Consider the following 7,809-nt stretch of genomic DNA (forward strand, 5'->3'; position numbering starts at 1 on the left):
TCATTGGCTATTTAGGGTCTTTTGTGGATCTATATGAATTGTAGAATTTCTTTTTATGTCTGTAAAAAAATATCATTAGGATTCTGACAAGAACTACATCAAATCTTTAGGTTGCTTTGTGTAGTATGACTATTTTAACAATTTTCTTTCTTAAACACAAAATGTTCTTTCATTTATTTGTGTTTGCTTTAATTTCTTTCATCAGTGTTTTAGTTTCTATTGTACAAATCTTATATCTCCTTGGTTAAATTTAATTCTAAGTATTTTATTCTTTATGATGCTACTGTAAATGGGATTCTTTGCTTAATTTCTCTTTTGCATAATTTTTTGTTAGTGTACAGATATGCAACTGTGTTTTTTTGTATGTTGATTTTGTATCCTGAAAAATTATGGAATTCATTTATTAGTTCTGACAATTTTATGTTGCGTTTTTAGGATTTTCTACATATACTGCCATGGGCTTCCATTCTCTTAACTGGTAATTAATATTCACAACTCTCTCTGTCTCATGTGCTAGTTCATGATGGACATACTTTGCTGGAATCGCATATTCAAATAAAAACATTTCTCTAACTGAAACATGACATCTAAACTACTTGTTCTTCCAAACAGAAATGCAGGAATGATTCTCATGGTTTCTCTGTTACATTTGAGTGGTTTTCAAGAGCTAGCTGAGACCATGCTGGGCCATTGACTTGTGAAGTCATGGCAAGGTGATTCCTCAATTTGGGGATGACAATGCTATTTGAGATAGAGCTGGGTATAAAACCTCCTATAACACCCATGTGCCAATGCAAGACAATCCAAAAAGCAGTTGTGAGTGTAGTAGATTTTACTGAAGCTATAGGAGGCAGAAGATACCATTGTTAGTGCATCTTTGAGGTGAACCACAAGTCATTAACTCCACAGTAACCCAGTCCAGCCTTTTTCTACCTTGTTGGATACCCTCTCTCTTCTCTAGTATTCTATTTTATTTATTTTGTGACAACTTTGCTTTTAAAATCAAACAAAATTTCTTTAATAAATAAATTGAGTGCTTTCTATTGCTTATGTGTGTGTTTGTTTGTTTGTTTTATAATGTGGAGTTTTTGTTAGGCTAGGAAACATAATTTACTTCATAAAATTTTATTTTGTTACAATAGGTATGCTAACTGCTATTTACAGGTTGTAGTTTACAGGATAAACAGTGGTGAAATTAGGGCCATTCCTGCAGTTCTGTATCCCTCAGACAAATAACCATGTCCATGGTCCAGGAAAGAGGTTCAGCACTTTGCCCCCAGGAGAGCTGCTCCCTGAACCCATCATCCTGAATCACCTCCTCTCAGAAGATCTTCAAGGAACCTGATTCAGCTGTCTAGTTGCTGAGGGAAGGGGTACCAAAGGGCCCTAGATCATCCAGGAGATGGGAAGGGTTAGCAAGCCCTCAGAAGGAGCCCTGCCCCAGATTCTAGATCCGAGGGCACTTGAAGTATAGACAGAGGAAGAGTCACATAGAAGATACACCAACTGACCCTGTGAACTCAGAGAGGGCAGAAAACCAACCTCTGGATAACTCAACTTTGGTCTCTAGGAGGGCATACTCTCATACAGGTGGGCACACATTTCTGCATGGGAATATTGATGCACCCTCATGTGACTAAAAGCACACACACAGAGCATATGCACACACACGCTAGCACAAATACATCCCAGAAATGAGAAAGAGAAACACCCATGTGAGGGCCATACAGGTCTGTAGCGGTACCTGACCTGCTGCTTTCAATGTACATGGGCCATGTGGGGCTTCTTCACAGACCCACATAAGAGAATCCTCAGTCCCACCTTAAGATAGTGTGGGACCCTGTCTAGAGCATGCCGGATGGTCAAGGCCAGTTAGAGTATAGAGGCCTTGTTTAGAGTACACCAGATGTCCAAGGCCACTCTGAGCATGGAAATCTTAATCAGAATGTTCAAAGCTAAGATGTTATATGTAGGAGCAAGGGTGCAGCAATCTATGCACTGGGCAAACATGCCCTTATCTAAGCCAAATGATTGATGTCACTATCTGGAAAGAAGCCTCTTTTGTCTAAGTAGTACAAAGTTGTTACTGACCAGCCAGTACAGGGCTGCTCCTATGTAAGGTAGGCTGCTATTATGTGGGGCTACAATTGGGAAGATGTATTACTGACCAGCAGGTGAGGCTGCTCAGATAATGGCTGTGGGTACAGAGTCTGCTGCTGCTGTGTAGGAAAGACATATTGTTTCCTAGCTGGTTTGCGCTTATCTGCTGTATGGGACTTTGCTTTGAAGAATTGTTTTGTCTAGTATCTCCTCATTAGCAATGGCTACATGGTTTCTGGCTCCTACAATAAAGATTCTTTTATACACCTACAACTTCTCATGACTTCTCCTTCTACCACCAGTGTCCAAGAAGGTCCAGCGCCTGGTAGAGGAGCTTGGACCCAAGAGTTGGTAGGGCAGAATTAGGACCTGTGCTTCCAACAATGATGCAGTGAGCAGAGGATAAAGGAGGAAGTAAGTTCTCAACAGTTAGTACAGCGAGCAGGGTTCAAGGAGGAACTTGCTCTGACACTTGGCCCTGTGAGCAGGATTCAGAAGTGTGTGCAGGTTTGAGGAGCCAGTGCTCCCACAGGTGGGTAGTGTGGGAATATAATCATAGTAGCCTCACTAGATAGGTGGAGCCAGTAAACCCTTTTCTGGCTTTTCTTACTAAGCTGGAAAGTCTCAAACTTTCCTAGGAGGCTCCAGCCAATTGATACTGTGCTCCAGGCCATGGTACATAATTTCTAGAAATCAAATTAGAAATGGCTGACATGGCCTCATCCACAAGGAGCTCTTGTCCCAAGCCCTGAGCAAATAAGCTATTGAGAGCAGGGCAGGCAGACCATGGTAACGTCTACCCACAAGGGTTTCCACGCACGGTGTGCCCAAACCCAAATGACCTTAAAGAGCAGCTGTGGGGCCTTCTAAGCATAAAAAGGAAATGAGGCCAAGGAAGGCAGTCATATGACTGAGGTCACACATTTTAACGGCAAAGCTGAAGACTGGGTGCAGCATTCCAGGCTGCCTGTGGGAATTTTACAGCCTGTGATGAAAATGGCACTGGAAAAGCACCTGGTGGCACTGGGTATACTGCCATCAACTCCATGCTATCACACAGGGCCCCATGGCTTGTGTTATGAGTGAGTTGGGAGGCTGAAACCCTGTCAGCAGAAATGGCTGACATGGGACGCTCACTGCCTTTTGCCTGAGGCAGCATCCACATAGACACTGTGGTGAAGATTTGAGGTCTCAGTGCCAACAAGGAAACAGTGCTCTTAAATGACACACTGCATTTGATATTTTCAGAGCATTTCAGCCTAAAGCAGCAAAATATACATTATTTTCAAGTACACTTGGAACATTCTCTAGGATTGACCACATGTTAGGACACAAAACACGTCTTTATAAATTCAAGGAGATTGAAATCATAAGAAGCACATTTCCCAACCACAATGGCAGAAAATTAGAAATCAATGAAAGAAAAAAATTGAAAAACACAAACACATGGAAGTTAAGTAACTTATTGCTAAACAATAAATGGGTCTACAATGATATCAACGAAGAAATCTAAATTTACCTTGAAACAAATGAAAATGGACACTCAAGAACCTATATTCTTTGGGCCATAGCAAAAGCAATCCTAAAAGAGAAATTCATAGCAATACAGGCCTGTCTCAAGAAGCAAGAAACATTTCAAGTAAATAATCCAACCTTACACTTAAATGAATTAGAAAAAGAACAACAAACAAAACCCAAAGTAAGTAGGAGGGAAGAAATCTAGGAAGAAATGTAACCAAGGAGGTAAAGATCTGTACTCAGAAAATTATAAGAAACTAAAGAAAAAAACTGAAGAAGATACAAATAAGTGGAAGCATATATCGTGTTCATAGATAGGAAGAACTGAGATAATTAAAAAGCCCATACTATGCAAAGCAATCTATATATTTAATGCAATTCCTATTAAGATATCAATGGCATATTTCACTGAACTAGAATAAATATTGCAAAAATTTATATGAAACCACAAAAGAACCAAAATACCCACAGCAATCTTGAGAAAGAAGAACAAAGTTGGTGGTATCACAGTACCTAATATTAAACTATACTACAAGGCCATAGTAATCAAAACAGCATGCATACAAACAGAAATACAGAAATAAGCATAGAAACAGAAATACAGATCAGTGGAATAGAAGAGAGAGCCTTGAAATAAATCTACACCTTCATAGTCAATTAATATTTGACAAAGAAAGTAAGGATATAGAGGGGAGTAAGAAAAGTCTATTCAACACATGGTATTGGAATCATTGGACAGATAATGCAAAAAAAAAAATGAAACTGGACCACTTTCTTGTACCATACACAAGAATAAACACAAAATGGATTATAGGCTTAAATGTAAGACTCAAAACCATAAAAGTCCTAGAGGAAAACATATGCAGTAAAATCTTTGACATTTCTTATAGCAATAAGTTTCAGATAAATCTCCTTGGACAAGATAAATAGAAGGAAAAACAAATGGGACTACATCAAACTAAACAAATTTTGCACAGAAAAGGAAACCATTAACAAAATTAAGAGACAACACACTGAATGGGAGAATATATTCAACAATGATAAATCAGATAAAGAGTTACTATCCAAAATTTATGAAGAACTTATACAACTCAACACCAAAAACAAACAAACAATGGGCAAAGGATGTGAACAGATGCTTCTCCAAAGAGGATATTCAGATGGCCAATAGACATATGAAAATATTCTCAACATCACTAATCATCAGTGAAGTGTAAATTAAAACCATAATGAGTTGTCACATCACACTTCTCAGAATCATTATCATCAATAAATCAACAAACAATAAAGGCTGGCCAGGATGTGGAGAAAAGGAAACCCTCATGCACTGTTGGTAGGAATGCTGATTGGTGCAGCCACTGTGGAGAACAGTATAGAGTTTCCTCAAAAACTTAAAAATGGAACTGTCCTTTGGCCCAGGAATCCCACCTCTGGGAATATACCTGAAGAAATCTGAAACACTGAATCAAAATAATATAGGCAGCCCTGTGTTCATTGCAATTATTTACAATAGCCAAGAGTTGGAAGCATCCCAAATGCTCATAAGTAAATGAGTGGATAAAAAAGCAGTGGTATATTTACACAATGCAATACTACTAGGCCATCAAAAATAAAGAAACATGGATGGACTTGAGAGTGTTATGTTAAATGAAATAAGCTAGTCAGAGAAAGACAAATAACATATGATTTCACTTATATGTGGAATCTAATGAACAAAATAACCAAACAAGCAAATCAAAACAGACTCATAGATACAGAGAATAGACTGACAGTGGACAGTGGGGAGTGAGGATTGGGGCTGCATGAAAAAGGTGAAGGGATTCAGCCAAAAAAAAACAAGCTCACAGACATAGACAACAGAATGGTAATTTCTAGAGGCAAAGGGGAGTGGGGGAAGGAAGAAGATGGTAAAGGGGGAATAAATGGTGATGGAAGGAGACTTGACCTTGGGTAGTGAACACACATTACAATATACAGATGATGTCTTATAGAGCTATACATTTGAAACATATATAATTTAATTAACCAAGTAGAGCAGTGGTCAGCAAACTACAGCTTGCGAACCACATGCGGCTCTTTGGCCCCTTGAGTGTGGCTCTTCCACAAAATACCACGTGTGGGTACGCATGTACAGTGCTATTGAAACTTCGTGGCCCATGCACAGAAGTCGGTATTTTGTGGAAGAGCCACACTCAAGGGGCCAAAAAGTTGCATGTGGCTCGCGACTTTGCCGACCACTAAACTAGAGGCCTGTTGCACAAAAATTTGTGCACTTGGGGAGGTCCCTCAGCCCAGCCTGTGGCCTCTCGCAGTCTGGGGCTGCTCGGGGGATGTCCATCTGCTGGCTTAGGCCCGCTCCCTGGGGGAATGGGCCTAAGTTGGCAGTCAGACATCCCTCTGGCAGCCTGGGAGCACTCGGGGGATGTCCACTTGCCAGCAGGGAGCAGGCCTAAGCTGCAGTTGCATATCCTTAGCACTGATGAGGATGCGGGAGAGTCTCCCGCCACCACCGCTCTACTGGCAGCTGGTAGCCTGGCTTGTGGCTGAGCAGAGCTCCCCCTGTGGGAGTGCACTGACCACCAAGGGGCATCTCTTGCATTGAGTGTCTGCCCCCTGGTGGTCAGTGTGTGTCACAGTGACCAGTTATTCCCAATTGTTCTGCTGTTAGGGTCAATTTGCATATTACCCTTTTATTATATAGGATAGAGGCCTGGTGCATAGATGAGGGCCGGCTGGTTTGTCCTGAAGGGTATCCTGGAACAGGACGGGGTGCTGCTGGGGTGCCTGGCCAGCTTGTGTGAGGGGCTGATGGCTGTTTGCAGGCTGGCCAAGCCCCCCAGCAGGGGCCCTCACCCCATGGGGGTGTGGCCAGCCTGGGTGAGGGGCTTAGGGCCTTTTTCAGGCTGGCCATACCCCTTGGTGACCCAAGCTCCCAGCCTCTCCTTTTTTTTCTTTTTTCATTTTTTTTTTCAGCGCCTACTTTAGTGGAGGCCAAGCCGGGCTGGAAGAAGGTATCTGGAATTAATTATCTTCTATAATTGAAACTTTATAGCCTTGAACAGAGCCCAGGGCTGGCCAGGGCAGGTGGGAAGCTTGGTTTCCTCCATCACCAAGGGCAACCCAAGCCTCCTGCTTGCTCCAGCTCTGTGGCTGCAGCCATCTTAATTGGGTTAATGTGCATACTCGCTCCTGATTGGCTGGGGGCGTGGCTTGTGGTGTAGTGGAGTGACAGGGTGATGTTTAATTTGCATCTTTCTCTTTTATTAGTGTAGATGTCATGTCAATAAGTTCAATATTTTTAAAGAGAACAGACAACATAAATAGTAAGAATGAATAAAAAATTGATCATTTAATTTCACTGTAAGTTTTTGCAGAGTCAATTTTAACATTTAAGTTATAAATTTGTCAAAAACAACTTTCTGATTAAGGTGTGATTGGTAGTATCAGGTCACATATCAAAGGAAGAAAGGAGGATTCAAAGTTTTCAAAATGAAATTTCACTTTCTGATGTTATTTTATTTAACAATCTTCTTTATGTAACATAATATAAATCTATTTTTGTTAGTGTTGTAAAAATTAAGTCTCCATAATCTGTTTTTTTTATTTATCACTGTTTTTATCAAAGAGACCATTTCATAGAAATATATTGGCTAAAATGAAATTGACACTCAAAGAATTGATACAATTTTTGTTCTATAGTTCAGTACAATGGAATGCTTTTTTTTAAAGGTAAATGAAAATTTCCCTGATATACAACTAAAATATATAAGCCAGCATTCTAGCTCACACCGAAATTCAAATATGACAAGAGTACCTTAACCGAAAGGAACAACCCGATGAGACTAAATGTTTGTAACATTTGTCAGCTTTATAAAAATATTAATACATCCTTCTGGTCGTTTTTTGGATTTTCTTGTTGTTTTTTAAATATGTTTTTATTGTTTTTTAGAGAGAGAGGAAGGGAGCGAGAGAAACATGAATGAGAGAAAAACATTATTGGCTGCCTCCTGCATGCCCCCTACTGATGGGCAATCTAAGTATGTGCCCTGACCTGGAATCTAACAAGTGACCTCTAGGTGCTTGGGTCCAAACACTGGGTTGCTGGCCAGACTGAATATTTCCTTTTCATTTGTGTTTTTCTGTTGCTTTATTTGAAACAGACTCTCAAATTATACTGTCCTCACTCCCTCC

General features: G+C 40.4%; 1 protein-coding gene across 1 annotated transcript in view; it reads left to right on the plus strand.

The window, feature by feature from the left end:
- LOC132230852 (guanylate-binding protein 1-like) overlaps positions 1-7,809 on the plus strand; it is a 178,060-nt gene that overhangs the window by 48,791 nt on the left and 121,460 nt on the right. The gene's annotated exons all lie outside the window — the stretch shown is intronic.

The sequence above is a fragment of the Myotis daubentonii genome, chromosome 3, assembly GCF_963259705.1.
Source record: "Myotis daubentonii chromosome 3, mMyoDau2.1, whole genome shotgun sequence".
Classification (NCBI taxonomy): domain Eukaryota; kingdom Metazoa; phylum Chordata; class Mammalia; order Chiroptera; family Vespertilionidae; genus Myotis; species Myotis daubentonii.